This window comes from Monodelphis domestica, chromosome 3, assembly GCF_027887165.1.
Source record: "Monodelphis domestica isolate mMonDom1 chromosome 3, mMonDom1.pri, whole genome shotgun sequence".
In the NCBI taxonomy this organism is placed as follows: Eukaryota; Metazoa; Chordata; class Mammalia; order Didelphimorphia; family Didelphidae; genus Monodelphis; species Monodelphis domestica.
Window position 1 is genome coordinate 290,395,741 of NC_077229.1, and position 17,941 is coordinate 290,413,681.

At 34.6% G+C, this 17,941-nt stretch overlaps 1 protein-coding gene across 5 annotated transcripts in view; it reads right to left on the minus strand.

The window, feature by feature from the left end:
* The window catches only part of NOL4 (nucleolar protein 4), a 438,053-nt gene that overhangs the window by 352,760 nt on the left and 67,352 nt on the right, over positions 1 to 17,941 (minus strand). The gene's annotated exons all lie outside the window — the stretch shown is intronic.

Genomic DNA, 17,941 nt, shown 5'->3' on the forward strand with positions numbered 1-17,941 from the left:
GGAACAGTGGGAAGTCACGTTAAGTTAAAGAAAAGGGTATCTATATGGAAAGAAACTTAGGAAATTAGTTGGGACCAACTGCTAGGGCCCCCAAATAGTAAGCTAAGGAGTTTGGACTTTATTCAGCAGACCATGTGGATTTATCTAAGGGCTTCAAGTAGGGAATGGCATGATAAAAGTGCCATAGAAAGATTAATTTAGAGGCACTGTGCAGGATAAATTGGAGGGGAGAGAGAGAGAGAGAGAGAGAGAGAGAGAGAGAGAGAGAGAGAGAGAGAGAGAGAGAGAGAGAGATTAGATCATTTAAAAGTCCATTACAAGAGTTAAAGAAAGGTAATGAGGTCCTAAACTAGAGGATGGACAGAAAAAAGATTCACTGTGGTTTAAAGAGTCTCTATTTGTGACCTCTCATGATATACCTACTTAAATAACAAGGACTTGATTAACCAGATAAAATATTTATGAAGAATATGAATATAGTCAGGATTATATGATAAATTATCTTCTCTCCTATGAATTTAACATGTTGATGCTAGTGTTAATAACCATCAAGGGTGTATTGGATCTATTGGAAATTCTCTTTTCAAACTATGATTTATTTATTTTACTGACCTAACTGAATGAAAAATCATCTACCATTCAACCCAACTACCAATTTCATCAAATAAGATTTCATCGTTTTATTTTTATTTTATTTCTTTGCAATGATATATACGTAACCAAACATAAAACTTTAATTTTTTTTAATTTTCAGAGAAAGTTTTTAGGTACAAGTTGTTTGATGTGATGCAAAATTGGGTTTATTATATGTATACATATATATATATATATATATATATATATACACACATATAAAAGACATTGAGACCCCGTGGAACTGCTTGTCAATTTGGGGAGGGGGGGAGGAGACAACAGCAGGGTGTAGATCATGGATCATGTAACCATGGAAAAATATTCTAAATAAAAATTTTAAAATGACACTGGGAAAACAAAACATTCTGCAAAAACTAAACTTATGAGAGCTACATAGTTAATCCTGTTTTTATAAAACGAACTCTAGTCTATATCTGCAAGGAACTTGCATGTTGGAAAGATAGGAAATATACACATAAAAATACATCTAATGGTATCACTCAGTCCATGTCATCTATGAAATAAGCAGTACAAAAAAACTTTAAGGATATTAACATCATCATGATGAAATAAAATCATGATTCATCCTAAAGTTCTGTCATGAATCAACTTGTAAATGATAATTGACATTTATATAGCACTTTAAAGTATCTAATGTGTTTTAATCCACTTTGAGTGTTATAATGAATCCATAGTTTATATATTCCATATGCTATTATCGACATTTTTTAAATGAAGAAAATGAGACTTAGAGAACTTGTATGACTTGTTCATCATTGATCACATTTTTTTTAACCCTTACCTTCTGTCTTGTGTTCCAAGGCGGAAGAATGGTAAGGGCTAGGCAATGAGGGTGAAGTGACTTGCCCAGGGTCACACAACTGGGAAGTGTATGAGGCCAGATTTGAACCTAGGACCTCCCATCTCTAGGCCTGGCTCTCAATCCACTGAGTGAGCTATCCAGCTGCCCCCAAACAATCACATTTCAAAAGTATAAGAAGCAGAGTTTGAACTCAGATCTTCCTATTTCCAAATTCAGTATTCTTTGTATTATTATATCTGTATCTGTGTGAAAGGAAACCATAACAATGGTTTAAGTACTAGAAGGAAGTCAAATCATAAAGGATTAACTCATAAGAACCATAAATTTGTTTGAACTATACTTGCTTATGACATGTCTCCTTTGTTCAGATCTCTTCCTGAAGACTGGATCAGGATACAAAGTCATAGGTAGAAATTCTTCTGTCTGTGTCAAATTAGGTTGATGTGGAATCTGATGGACAGAGGAATTTCTGGCTCTGGAAATAGTTTTGGTGGGACAAGAGATGACCCATTCTTGAGAATAAGAAGGGATGACCAAAGAGGCTGCATGACCACAGAGTCCTAGGGATAGTCATGCTGCACTATCATTTAGAGAAGCAGAGGGCTCCCTAAACAGTTTTGCTGCAGGAAGGAAGCACCTTCCACCAACCCCCAACTACTGGAACAAAGTAAAGTCTCCTTCCCCCCAAACTAGTCATGGTTGTCAGGGTGACAGGCTAGGATAATGCACATCACATTATGAAATGTCAGTTGTAAAGAAAAAATGGACACAGAGAATGACAAATTATTCCATCCAAAGTAGTCAGTCATTAGTGAGAGCGGTGCAGGAAGGTTTCTTGGCATTTGTGATGCAGAAAAAAACCAATTTTCTCAAATATATTGAATATGACATTTGTCAAAAACCTTTGAAGCTTCACGTTTCTTTAAAAGTCAATGAGAGAATTCAGTAGAAGACCAATACATGAAAATACTGTCCATTTAAATCTACTTGTTCAGGATCAATGAATGAAATTAGTTAGCACCTGACATAACTTCCATTCAGTTATTAGAAAAATGATGTGTGCTAATCATGAAAATCACCACTACAATTACTAAAATTGATATACTCGTGGGCTATTTCAGTAAAGGGTCTAGAAATCAAGTAGACAATAAAGGCTGCCAATTAGAAAGGAAAGGAAGGAGAGGAGAAAGCAGGGAGAAAAGAAGGCAGGAAGAGAAGATGGAAGGAAGGAAGGAAGGAAGGAAGGAAGGAAGGAAGGAAGGAAGGAAGGAAGGAAGGAAGGAAGGAAGGAAGGAAGGAAGGAAGGAAGGAAGGAAGGAAGGAAGGAAGGAAGGAAGGAAGGAAGGAGAAAGGAAGGAAGGAAGGAAGAAAGGAAGGAAGGAAGGAAGGAAGGAAGGAAGGAAGGAAGGAAGGAAGGAAGGAAGGAAGGAAGGAAGGAAGGAGAAAGGAAGGAAGGAAGGAAGGAAGGAAGGAAGGAAGGAAGGAAGGAAGGAAGGAAGGAAGGAAGGAAGGAAGGAAGGAAGGAAGGAAGGAAGGAAGGAAGGAAGGAAGGAAGGGAGGGAGGGAGGGAGGGAGGGAGGGAGGGAGGGAAGAAGGAAGGAAGGGAGAGGAAGGGAGGAAGGAAAGGAGGAGAAAGGCAAAGAGGAAGGGAGGAAGCAGTTAACATGAAAACAAAGCAGAAAATCCTAAAGACTTACATTTAAAAAGATTTCAGGGCTTTCAAGGTTCTGCACTGTCCTATCTCCAGATTAAGATTAAGATGTCCCTGAATGGTAGACTATGCTTTCATCTAGACCTATAACTATTAGTCTCCTTTCACCATCCTTTAGCATATTAATTTTGTCATGCAGAGGTAAGTCAGCAGAACCATCAAGTAGATTTGTTCTATTAGAACAGGAGAATAATATGAAATCTTATCAACCACACAAGAAACAGTGATTGCTTCTGATGCAGAGCAAGATGAGCTCATTTTGAACTGAGGAAAGGTTTTATGGAGAAAGTAACATTTCATTTAGGATTGGATTACAGGTAGGATTTAATAGAAATAAATGCAATGAAACTCATTCTAGACAGGAACAAAGACAAGAACATGGGAGAAGATAAAGATTTACAAGGAATGTTAAGTCATCCACCTGGTACTGGTAGAAGAAGGGAGTAGTGAGAGATATAGCTCTAACAGATGACGGGCTATAGAGAGCCAACTCCTAACTCAGCCACTTTTCACCTGTGTAACTTGGGAAAGTCACTTCTTTCTTTGTCTCATTTGTAAAATAAGAAAGCTGAACTATATCTTTTTTTAAGGACATTTCAAGCTTTAACATTCTGACATTAATTACTAAAGGAATGCATGATTATTATATGAAAAAAATGTATAATTATAGAATTACTAAGGAACTTTGGTCTCCAGGATTCCTTATGTAATATTTTATTCTTTAAGCTGCTAACACTCTTTGAAATGAAAGAAAAACAAAACACAAATCCTACTTTTTTCCAGGTAGTGAAAACAAGACTCTCTTTTTTTCAAGGGCAGGCAAAATTGCACATATAAAGGAAAACATTTACCCTTTAACCCGATATAAATAAACTTCTATTAATAATAAACAGATGATTATTTTATTTAGCAATTCATGATATATGCATATAAAATGTATTCATATATATCACACACATATCACCACAGGTGATTTCTACAACACACTGATGAATTCCAGTCCTCTGCTTCTTCACTGAATGGGCAATTATAATTACTTAGACAGCATTGTCATCCTTTCTCTCCAGCATAAACAAAGTCCATGTTAATAAAAAGTTGATCCCTTTCAAAAAAGTGATGCTGGACAATTATTGCTAGACTATATGTTTAGCCCTAAACCAAATGAGCTTTAGTAGTCTGATATCCTGAGGTTGACGAACCTTTCACCATTTAACTAAAACACGTGGTTACTGCAGAGTGAAGGTACAAACCACCCTCAAATATTGAGATTACTTAACCAGTTCATAAATAATCTAGTCTCTCTACATGTAATTATTTCCAATTGGTAACACCCTCACTCTGGGATAGCTACAAGAAGAAAGATATGAATAATAAAGCAAGAGATGACTGAGGAGAGACTCTAAATGAACACTCTAATGCAAATACCAACAACATGGAAATGGGTTCGAATCAAGGACACATGTAATACCCAGTGGAATCATGCATTGGCTATGGGAGGGGTTTTGGGAGGGGGGGGAGGAAAAGAAAATGATCTTTGTTTCCAATGAATAATGTTTGAAAATGACCAAATAAAATAATGTTTAAAAGGAAAAAATAATAATAATAAAAAACAGAAAAATATTTTTTTTGTATTTTTACTCTGTAATTAAGAAAAAAGAAAACTAAAGTCATTGGCTAATATGAAGTTTAGGAAGTTATTTCAGCATTCAATAATGAATGTTATCAATGCTATGAGAGCTAACTATAACTCAGAAGAGCAATGACATTCCCTCATTCTCCTCACATTACATATATATCAAAATTACAAATTATATATATATTGAAAATAAACACATTCATTAAGTGCTAGAATGATAAAATATATATCATTGGTTTTAGAGATATTCATATCTGTATTAATATTTAAGACGAGGTATAGGTTAAATAATGAGTACTTGAAAGGATGTAACTTACTGGCAATAGGAGAAGAAAGAAGTCAGTACTAAGGTTATTTATATACATGGAGGGAAAAAAGGAAGAGAGGCAGTAACAAAGATGTTACTTTAGAAAACCAAGGCTCAGAAAATACAAGAAAACTTTTAGAACAGTGGAACCTTAATTCAACTCAATAATAATTTAATAAGTACCTAGTGTGTGTTAACAGCAAGGAATGCAAAATGAAACTTCCAAGAAGTTTACTTTTCCCTATGAGTGGAGTAGGGGAAAAATTCAAATTTGAATCAGTCTTTAGTTGTTGAGCTCACATTGCTGGATTAGTCACAAACAGGGAAGGATTGCATACTGCAAGAAAAGTGCTGAAAAAAAAGTGCAATAAATTTAAAAACACAGGCTTCAAAAGAATTCCTCTTCTTCTGGAGAGGAGTAGATTGTTGTTGTTCTTCAGTCATTTCAGTTATGTCTGACTTTTCATGATTCCTTTGAGGGTTTTCTTGGCAAAGATACTGTGGTGGCTTCTTATTTTTTTCATCAGCTCATTTTACAGATTAAGACAGTGAGGCAAACAGTGTTAAGTGACTTGCCCACAGTCACATAGCTAGTGACTGGGGCTGGATTTGAACTCAGATCTTCTGGATTCCAGATCCAACTCTATACAAGAGAAAATTATCAGCAATGAAGAAATTGATAAGTGGGGGCAGGGATAGGGGGTTGGGCTTCTTTGGTTTGAAAGATGTCCTGAAGCTATATTTCACTACAAATTGCAAGTAGAAAATATTGGCAGTGAAGAAACAGAATGGTATTTATTTTTTAAAATATTTAAATTTGCCTTAAAATTATTTTCACTTATTTATCATAGGTGATTTGGAATTATTGTCTTTATAGTTGCTGGTAATTCTCACGAAAAATTGTCCCAAATCACCAATAAAAGTAATTAAAATTAAAATAATTTGAAGGTTCACCTCATACAAAATATTGGCAAAGTTGTTCATTTTTTAAGAAACAGAAAGTCAATGCTTGAAGGTCTATGGGAAGACAAACACAATAGTAAACTGTTGGTGGAATTGCATATTGAACCAATCACTTATAAAAATAATTTAGAGTTATACAGCCCAAAAGTTATTAAAATTGTTCATAATCTTTGACACAATGATCCCAAAGATCGATGACAAAAAGGTCCTATACATAATAAAGTATTAGTAGAAGCTCTCTTAATGGTAGTAAGAAGAAAAAACGAGAAACTCCTCCACACACACACACAAATAAATGTTCATACATCGGGAAATGGCTGAATAAAATTGTGGCATAAAAAGATAATGTAATACCAATGCATCATAAGATGACAAATATGAAGAAGACAGAGAAACATGAAAAGATGTAGTATGTGAAATGAGAACAAATAAAAAAATATACACAATGATTACAATAATGTAAGGAATAACAACACTAAAAAGCAATCAAACTTAAATGAGACTTCAAGAAAAAACAGTTTCAGCTCTGAAAAGCGAATGAAGATATATACCTTTCTCAGCTGATCAGAGTGGTCAGGGTTAGAGGCTACATTGCAAGATGTGCTCCCTGGGTTGGTTGGTTTTGCTTAAGTGTTTTGTTTTGTTCCAAGGAAAGGTTTGATATGAAGTAGGAAATGTTGGTGCAAGACTTAAAAGGAACAATATTTTTAGTTGATTTAGAATAATTCATGGAACAATAAACCATCTTCCACCCAAAACTAATTGAAATTAAGAAAGTTATGAAAATAAATTAAATTTGTTCAATCTAAATTTGCTAAAGACATAAGAAATCCAAGATAAAATGAGAAATATAATTATCTTCAAGACACGCATAACTTTCTTTTAAGAACCTTGCTTTCTCTCAGATTCAGTACCACAAAAGCCTTTTCCAAATTTTGCTTTTTCCCACCCGTTTATGTTGTTTTTCCTGTCTTTTGTCTGCTGCTTATGCAATCCTTTTCATTCTGACAGCAGATTCTCCCAGATTGGTCACAGCTTTGTAGTTCACACCTTCTGAGACAAGAGTTTCTATTCCATGGCATGTTCTTCCATTATTCTTCTGAAGGCCAAAATGAAAAAAATCTATTCTATTAATAAGTGGACTTGAATAGAAACCATTACTATAATGCCTATATACTTTGGCAAGAGGCTATTTTAGCACAATATAATGCAAAATAAAGCAAGGATATAACTCATTGTGGAAAATTCAAGGTCATTCTGAGGCTGTCTACAGAGCCTATACGATTAATTTGAAAATGGTTAAACATGACATGAAAGGCAGGGTCTCACACCTTTTCTGCTTTCTAACAGAACAGATCTGAGAATAATCATACATAAAAAATAGATGCTTAAAAATATAGAATCATAGAGCTGGAAAGAACCAAAGCTTCACAAAGCCTTTCCTCGTGCCATCAGACAATTAGTGCTTTCTCCCTCTTAAAATGAATTTGCAGAACTGCATTTACTATATATTTATTGTGTACATGATATTCAAATCTCCCTTAAGCTCCTGGAGGGCAGAAACTGATTCCTTTTTGGGGGTATCAGTCTCTTCAGTTCCTACCCTAATGACTTGCACCTGTGGGGTGATTAATAAATATATATATTCTAATTTAGATCTTTACTTACCTTCCATCTTGGAATCAATACTATGTATTGGTTCCAAGGCAGAAGAGTGGTAAAGGCTAAGCAATGGGGGTTAAATTACTTGTCCAGGGTCACACAGCTGGGAAGTGTCTGAGGTCACATTTGAACCTAGGACCTGGCTCTCAATCCACTGAGCCACCCAGCTGCCCCTAAATATTTGTTCTTAAACTGAACTAGGTTGAACTGAATTGCAATGAACTGAATACTCTGATTTGCTTCTAAGGAAAATGACTTTCGGAGACACATATATATGTGACCCAAGGTCACTCAGCAGTTGCCCAAAGAACAAAAAGTAGAAATGGAATCTCTAGGCTCCTAAATCATTCATTCATTAAACATTTTACTAAGCAACTCCTATGTTTAAAACACTGTGCTAAATGCTGAGGATACAAATATAGATATGACTCTGGGTCTTTGTTTAGATAGTTCACAATCCAAAGAGTGGACTGACCAGCTCAACTGAAGTCAACAGTGTGATATAGTGGTTCAAAAAGCAATTGAGATGTTGGAGTACATTAAGAAAAAGATAGCCAAATAGAAGCAGAAAGAAATAGTTTATATATACTTTTTTTGGTCAAATGATACCTTCTCTAGTGATGGGAGGAAAGGAAGGATTATGCCTGGGAAGTTAATTTCAAGAAAAGAAAAGGATGAGAGTGTATTGCATTCCTCCCTGGGCAGACCACATCCAAAGTATGGTGTTTTAATGTGTGACAAATTTTAATATGCTGGATTTTCCAGAGGAGGATGAATATGAGGCCTTCCTCCATTAACTTTGATTTCATGGCTTATTAGGATCAGCTGTTTAACTTTCAGAAGAGAAGATTTAAGTGAACTATTAAGCCTATCTTTAAGCAATTGAAGAGCTTTCACTGGAGAAAGTGTAGAAATTATTTTGCTTTTCTCTGGTTAGCAAAACTAGAAGCTCTGGATGGAAATTATAAAAAGGCAAATTTAAACTTTATATAAAAAAACTTTCTAATAATTCCATAAGTTCAAAAGAACTGCAATGTCAATCAATTAATAAACACTTGACAAGTGTGAACTATTTGCCTGGGACTATGCTAAAAAATTGGAGATATTAAAAGAAGGGAAAGACAGTTCTTTCCCTCAAGAAGTTTACAGTCTAATGGAAGAGACAACATGCAAACAAATACATACAAAGAAAGACATTTACCAGATAAATAGGAAATGATTAACTGAGAGAAAGCACTAAAATGAACTATGCATTGTGTCCTCCTTTACTGAATGTCTTCAAATCAAAAAGCATGAGTACTTGAGTAGTATGCCTTAGAGAAGATCTTGTTTAGGAATGACTTGGCTCAAATTGCTCCTGAAGTTTTCATCCAATTCCAGTAGGCATCATCAATAGAGCATTGGACTTGGAAATAAGGAAAACTTGAATTCAAAAATCTATCTGAATGGTTGACTCTGGGCAAATCATTTAACCTCTTCTATGCTGTTTCCACATTTGAAATAGGAATAATTAATAGAATTGTTATGAAGATAAAATAAGTCAACATACGTAAAAGGCTGTTCAAAACTGAGAGAATTATATACATGTTAGCTATCAATATTATTGTTTCATAAATATCTAAGAAGCCATTGAAGTTTTTTGACCTTTTAAAATTAATTGATTTCTTTGTTGATTACACTAAAATTCCAAGGTACCTCCCATTGTCACTCTCAATAATAGAGAAGATATATTTTTGGCAAAAAAAAATATAGATATAGATATGTATACACATTTATACATATATTTTGTATATATGCATGTGCTATCTTGCATATTTCTGTTAATAAATTCTTTCTATGGAGGTGGATATACACAAGTTATTCTACAAATAATATTTCTGTTACTATATATAATGTTCTCTTGATTCTATTAATTTTACTTTTCACAATTTCATGTCTTTATATTTTTATAAATTTATAAATTATAAAAATTAACCTGCTCAGGGCAGTAGTGTTCCATCATAATAATATACCACAACTTGTTTATCATTTCCCTGGTTGGTTGGCATCCTCTTAGTTTCCAAATCTCACTGAAGGCTTCTAGGCAGTGAAGTGACAGTCACAAATTACTTGGGTAGCTGTCTAGAAGCTGATAAACTAAAGTCAAAAAGACCACGTATTAGGCTAATTAACATAATTAGAAATTATGTTAAGATTAAAGAGGACTGAGAAAAGTTTCTGGCAGAAGGCAGAGCTTTGGATAAATCTTGAAAGAAGTCAAGGGAGTTAGAAGATTGAAATGAGGAGGGGGAGCATTCCAGACATGGAGGGTATCCTGTGAAAAGACATAGGGATGGAGTGTAATGTTTAAGGAATATAACTAGATCAGTGTCTCTGGTTCTCAGAGTAAGTGGAAAAGAGTAAAACTGGCAAGCAGGAAGGGGCCAAATTTCAGAAAAAAACAAATTTAGAATAAGCCCTAGGAGAAGAAAGGGGGAATGGAGAATAGTCAGAGATATAATGGAGACACGTGTGGATTATATCAAATGCTTAAAGAATAACAAATACCTATGCTGAAAATTTTATTTAAAATAAAATAAAAGATACTCTAGGTGGGCAGCTAGGTAGAGCAGTAGCTAAGAGTCCTTGGCCTGGAGTCAGAAAGATCTATCTTTGTAAGTTCAAATATGGCCTTAGATAATTACTTAGCTGTGTGAACTTAGGCAAGTCACTTGTTTGCTTCAATTTCTTGAGAAGGAAATGGCAAAGCACTACAGCATCATTGCAATGAAAATAAAAAATGAGTCACAGAGTCAAACACAATGTAAAAGACTGGACACCAATAATAAAAGATAACTCTGACAAAATCTTTTAATTAGGGAAAAAACCAAAATGTTTTGATATCTAAATCATAGAAAGACAAAACAGACAAAGAGAACTATGGGCAAATTTTGCTCATGAATATAATATGAAGAGGGATGAAATCACCATTAGGAGAATATGCAAATAAATTCCAAAAATAAATCATTATGACCAAGTTAGATTCATATCAGAGGTAGAAAGATGATGCTATATTATGCAATCTATTTACAATATAAAAACAAAATAAAATAAAACTACATGATTATTTCCCATGAAGAAAGTTTTAAATATCATTCAGCACTCATTTATGTTAATAATCCTGAGAAACATAGGCATAGAACAACCCTTGGTTAATGTGATCAAAGCATATAATTAAAATCGAGAACCAACATTATTTGTGATAAAGAAATACTAAAAGATTTCTTATTACAAAAAGGGATAAAGCAAAGATGCCTCTTTCCCCTCTTAATTGTCATAGTTCTAAAAATGCTAGTGATAACAATGAGACCAGAGAAAGAAATTAAAAGAATGAATACTAGAAAGGATAAGACAAAATTTAGGTTTTCTGATATCAGAGTTTATTATGAAAACCCTGAACATCTACTAAAGATACAAATTTAGACTCAATAACTGTAGCAAGGTAGCAGAATACAAAATAAATCAAAAAAAATGTTCCTATAGTGTACTGACATAAAAAAGGAAAAGTGAAAATAAAAAAGATCCATCTAAAATACCTGGAAAATGAATAAGATATCTAGCACTAATCCAAAAAGACACAGGCAAGATTTATTTTTTAAATAACTCTAAGATATTAAAATGAATTTTTCATGAATAAAATAAATGAAGAGAGAATAAGAATAGAAAAAGCAGAGTAGGAAATTTTTGCATTAAATATCAGAAAAAGCAGGCTATTCAAGATACATAAGGAAGTGATACAACTATGTACCCTCAAAAGTCATTACTCAAATGCATAAGTGGTCAAAGGATAGAAAAAGCATTTTTCAAAAGAAACATTAAAATTATAAATTATTATATGAATACATATTCAATATCGCTAATAGTAAGCAAAATAAAATTTAAAAGAAGTATGATGTTTCACAACAAGGAAATTTTTTTAATTGCAAAAATACGCGGTCAATGTTGGTGTAGCTGTGGGGCAAACTAATGTAATGTTGGTAGAACTTTAGATTGATCCATCTGTGCTACATACCAATTTGAAGTTACATAATAAATGTAAGTTAATTATCTGTACCTACTGAACAAGAGACTAAGCTCATATGCTCAGGAATTGAAAGACATAACTAAAGATCCAACATATTCCAAAATATTCATAGTAATAACTTTTTCTGTTATCATAGAACTCAAAACAAATTGAGTGTCCATTAACCATGGAATGGCTAACAATAAAACAAAACTATGGTATATGAATGTAATGGAACATTGCTACAAAGTAAGAAATTAAGAACATGGGAAATTTGAGAAACATAGGAAGATATGTATAAATTGATTCAGAGTGATTTAAACAAAACCAAAATAAAAGCATGTACATTTAGTACAATATAAATGAAAAAGTCACAATTCTGAGTAAATTAAAAATAAGTCCTAAAGAACAAATAACAAAATATTACTCTCTTATCATTACAGAGAAGTGGAAGATTATTGGGAATAGAATCTAATATACTTGATCAGATTCAGTGATTATGTGAATGTTTTTACTAATTGTTATTCTTTGTCACAAGGAAAGTTTCAAGCTGGAGAAGGAAAGATTAATATTTTTTCTATCCCAAAAATGACTGTGATATAAAGACAAAATGCACCAATAAAATTGCTTTTAAATAAATATAGAAAAATAATGAAATATTAAGAGTTAGAGTGAATATTACTTATCAAATTATTAAATATTTTTTCATTGATAGGGGAGAAAAACATTTAATTCCTAAAATAAACATTCTAACTAAATTGAAATTTTAACAATAGGATCAGTTTTGGAGAGGAGGCAGTATCTGGTTTAATCTAAACCCCAAAAGAATTCCCACTATAACATAACACACCATTTGTCATTCAGCCTCTGCATGAAAAAACCCTAATTATGGGGAACACAATCTCCAAAGGAGGCTTATTCTGCTTTTAGACAACCATAATAGTTGGGAAGTTTATCCTTATATCAATCCTGAATTTGGCTCTTTGCAACATCCTCCCATTGCTCCTAATTTTGCCTTGTGGTAAACTCACCCTTCCACACTACAGTTGAATGAATATAGAAAGTTATCATATTCCCCCAAGTCTTCTCTTTTTCACACCAGGTATTCAACCAAAATTCTTGATCATTATGTAAGAATGGGAGTTTACTCTTTACCAATAATCATGGAAGAACAAGATTTGTCAATTGGATAACTCAATTAACCAAAAGTGTAAAATAGGTAAGAACAATTCCTCAATCAATTTGAGAGTAGTAAAGTGCTTTCCAATAGTACAGCATTGGCGAAGACAAGTGCAGAGCTGGCACTCAGGGAGGTGCTCTGTTCCCCCTGCTCCCAGTGCCCCAGGACATTTTTGCATGCCCCACCCCTCTGTCTAGTGTCCCAAAGCAAGCACTTCCTCCCTCAGCTCTCTCCTTTCATGCTGGGGCTCACAGATAGCTTCAATTTGCCCTCTGGGCACTCGGGAAAAGGTTCACCAACCCTGCAATAGTACCTGAATTAATGAACACTTACAGATGATTTTTGAGTGTTTGATTGACCATAGGAAGAAAGTAAATTATGCCACAAAGGAAATACTTTATGATTAGTCGAAGAAAAACAGTCACACCTCTGGGTCTGTATAATAATCACAGCAAGCCAAGTTGGACTCTTAACAGGAGAGAGCCAGGTGGTGATGAAATTCATTGATGATTGACTTTTCAGAAGGAAGTACCCATGGCCAGATGGAGGGAAAGGGGGAAACCTCAATAATCAGCTTCTCCCCTCTCCTCCTCTCCCTTGCCACTGACTAGGTGTACTTTGAAAGGTTGGTTGATCTGAAATGTCCACTAGAACAGTGAAAATTTCTCCCGAGCAGAAGTAGCTGATGACATGATGTATGTACAAGTAACTGAGAGGTATACTATGACAAGCCAGAAACTGAGGAAGAGCAGCTTTAGGATTTCTTAAAAGGTACCACAAAGAGCTGTACCCAAGATTTTCACAAAGATCCAAAGAAGAGAGAAAAATATTTCCAGTAACCAAGAGCTGTGAATTTACCCTTTAACTATGTTTTCTAAATTTGAGTCTACTCTTCCCAGTAACCTTGAGTGAGCAAGGGAAGACTGCTCACCCCAATTTGGGTGAATTGTTTTGTAAATACTATTCATGCTATAAACTTCTCAATAAATATTCTTTTTGGGGAAAAATAATTCCAGATACCTGATTGATGTTAGAAAGAAAGCATAATGAATAGAGATTTATGAGCAATAGTACCAGAAATTCCAGCTTCTTAGGGAAGTTAGAACCTAGGGTTCCCTAGAACCCTAAGGGAAGTAAATCATTGCCCTCTGGGAACACAACCTATCAGGGCTAGGAGGAATTGGGAGATTTGAGTTGAAATGAGTTAAATTTCAGCCTAGCAGATGGCCTCTAGTGGAATGTCCAGGGATTTGTGGTTGGTCCTGTACTGTTTAATATTTTTATTAATTACTCTTTCACTTTGCCCATCAAATCATTTCTGAATATAATTGTATTATTATTTAATCCACAGCTCCCCATCTTTCCCTTAAGAATAGTGTGAGATATTTTTTCAAATGGTCTGCTAAAATCTAGGCAAACTGTATCTACATCATTCATCTAATTTAATAATTTAGTAACACATCCAAAAAAATGGAAAATTGTCTGACATGGCCTGTTTTTAACTGAACCATGCTAGTCCTTTGTAATCAATCCTTTCCTTATTGTTTAGCAACCATTGGTTTCATGATCCATTCTAGAATTTTCAAGAAATGAAGTCAAACTCATTAATCTATAGTTTTCAAAAGCTGTTCTTTTTCTATTAAAAATATATTTGCCCTTTTGTCCTCCTCTACTATCTTTCTCTTTTTCCACCATCTTTCAAACATCAGTGGTTGGTGGCCCAACAATCACACCTGCCTACTCTTTCATTATCCCAAGTACATAGTTCTCTTGAAGCCAGATGAATTGAATCCACCAAGGGAAGTAACACATTATAGTGGAAAGAGCACTGACTGTAGTCAAGAGAGTTGGATTCAAATCCCACCTCTGATCCTTATTTTTTTGGTTAACTTGGGCAAATTCTTTTGCTTTTTTGAGGCTGTTTCCTCATTTAAAAATAAGGAAATTGGACTAGATATTCTTTGGGGTCCCTTCCATCTCTGAAACTATGATCTCAAGGGCAATGAAGCACTTTATTATCATCTTAGGTATCAACTCCTTGTTAGTCATTTTTATTTTGTCATTTTAAATACAAAAGGCATTCTTCTTGGTAGATAAACAGAACTTATTGTCCTTCTACCTCTATCCCTTTTATGATCTTTTCCCTAATATAGTTAAATGCACACACCTCTCATTTTTTTCCTCCTTTTCTTCCCTCATTAACATTTTGAGCTTCAGTTCACTTAACTTCATGTTACATGAAGCTGTCTGACTCAATTTTCTTACATATCATTTTCTTTTAAACCCTTACCTTCCATCTTAGAATCACTAGTGTATTGGTAAGGGCTAGGCAATGGGAGTTAAGTGACTTGGCCAGAGTCACACAGCTAGGAAGTGTCTAAGGTGAAATTTGAACCCCGGACCTTTAGTCTCTAGGCCTGGTGCTCAATCCACTGAGTCATTAGACTACCCCTCAAATATATATTTTTAAAAAGTTAAATTGTTTAGTAAGTCACCTGTGCATTGACATTAGTCTCTTTAGGCAACTCCTGTTTTTCTTTTTCTTTGATGTTGTTCCCTTTGTGTTTCCAGAATTTTATTCCTGAGAATTTTCCATTCTTTCTAGACTGTCTTCCCTTGTCAAACGTTAGTCCATGAGACTAAACCATCCTTCTTCTAATACATTTAGAATATGTGTGTGTGTGTATGTGTGTGTGTGTGTGTGAGATCTGGGTATGTATCACAAACACTATGAGGGGCTGATCACTTCTCAATGTGTGCACTATCTAAACCCCAGGAACAAGTTCCTTCTTACTAGTGAGAATGAGATCTCCTATAGAATTTCTCCATGTTGATTCTTTCACCCTTTGAAGGATGAGATTTTCATTAAGATAAGTCAATAAGGTATTGGTTGCACTATTTTGTGGGGGGAACTGAGAGAGTAGGAGGGGAAGAGAGAGTAGGAAGGGAGAGACAGAGACAGACACAGAGACAGAGACAGAGACAGAGACAGAGACAGAGACAGAGACAGAGACATAGAGAAAGAGAAAGAGAAAGGAGGGAGAGAGGGCATTTCAAGGAGATGGTTGGGTAATTGAGGTTCCCCTATCACTTTTATGTCATGGCTATAATAGAGGTTTGAGCTTTGTTTTCCGAATGCCTACTCTATTTCCTTTTTTGGGTGGGGGGTCTATGTGGTCACATGGAATTCATATATAGAAACAATAACCAGAGAAAAACAACATAGAAGAACACATTTGGGAAAAGATCAACAGAAGAAGATACAGAAGCAAAACTGACATCAGAATTAGCAATGATCTCTTAATCACTATATTTGTTGGCCTTTTTCTCATCCTACTTCATCTCTTCCTTGGGGTATAAAACATTTTTCATAAGAATAATTAAGGTTTTCTGTAACTGAATAATAACATGTGAAATGTAAGCTAGAAGTAACCAGGTCTTGTTTAGGGACCAAGAAGATAAGCTTATGGGGACAGCTCACTACATAGGCTAATCATAGGCTTGAAGAGAATGTGAGCCTAGTGTGCCAAGAAACCTTATAGGGGAAAATTACCACTTCCATCTTCATTGGCCTTTCACCTTCCCCATAAGGCCTGGTTGTCAGGGGAAAGCACATCAGTATCCTGAAGGCCTATGATGATGAAAAGGGAGAGAGTGAAGGGAGGAAGGAAAGAATGAGATGAGAAAAAATAGTGAAAGGCAGAATTTAGTGGAGAAAGAAAACATAATATCTTTGATTTATAATTTGCCTTATCAAAAGTTATGTTAGTGGCTTTAAAAAGACATGAACAGAAATGTTACTGGGATGTAATTGTGAGTGCATAGAAGCTTTAGGAAATAAACATAGCTCCTCAGCAATGCTGAGGTTTTCTAAAAGGCAACCATTGAACTCAGTTACAGAAGATTATTCTAAGTAAACATGCTTGCTGACCTATGTAAGGTAACTTATGATTAACGGTCTCCAACGCTGCCAGAGATCCTCTCAGAAAATTAAAGTTGTTATCATCTACACATTATATAACAAAGAAAACCAAGAAGAAAGAGGCTATAACTACTTATATTTCATTGAGAATGGCAGAGCATTGCTAGCAAAATCACAAATTTCCATACTTGATATTCTAATCAACGAGAATATTTCTTCTCCAGTATTTTCATGATTTAGATGTAATAAAAATAATAGCCAACATTTATATAACACTTTACAGCTACAATGTCTCCTACAAATGATCCCATTTGATATTTACAATAATACTGTTAGGTGGCTAAATACAAATATTGTTATTTCTATTTTAGAGAGTTGAAAACTGAGATTTTAGATTTCCCTCTAGTTATTGTGTTTCTATACATGAATTCCACATGACTACAAAGACTAAAAAAGAAAAAGGAAATAGAATAGGCATTTGGGAAAAAAATCACAAATCTGTGCCACAGGCATGACATAAAAGTAATAGGGATTTAGAATTATAACTAGCATCAGTCTGTCAGTGCTTCACCCCAAGAACCAACATTTGGGATAGTGTGTTGCTTTTATACAATTACCCCATCCTCGAAGTAACCGTCGTCTCTGCAGTTTTCCTTTGCTGTTCATGCCACCTTGCTCTTAAGCCACACACCTCAATTCTAGTCCAGTTACTCCAGTGCTCTGTGTCCCAAGTTCAAACTTTGTAAAATAACATTTAAAAAAATTCTTGCTTAATCTCCTCCAGGAATTCCAGTTGAATTTGTGCATAAGCTGAGTTTTTCTCTCAGACAATACTATTGGGGTCATTTCTTTTTCTGCATTTCTGTCCTAAGTATCCTTGACATAATAAATAGATATCAAAAAAAGAATTTTTTTGTTGTTGTTTGCCCATTCTTTCAGGGTCTTACTATTAGGCTCTGAGCATTTCTGGAGGGAAGGTCTAGACTGGTCCTGTAGTTGTTTTGGGACGGGTATTGAGTGCTGTGTTATTCTAGGATCTCAGGGACATGAAATCTTTCAGTA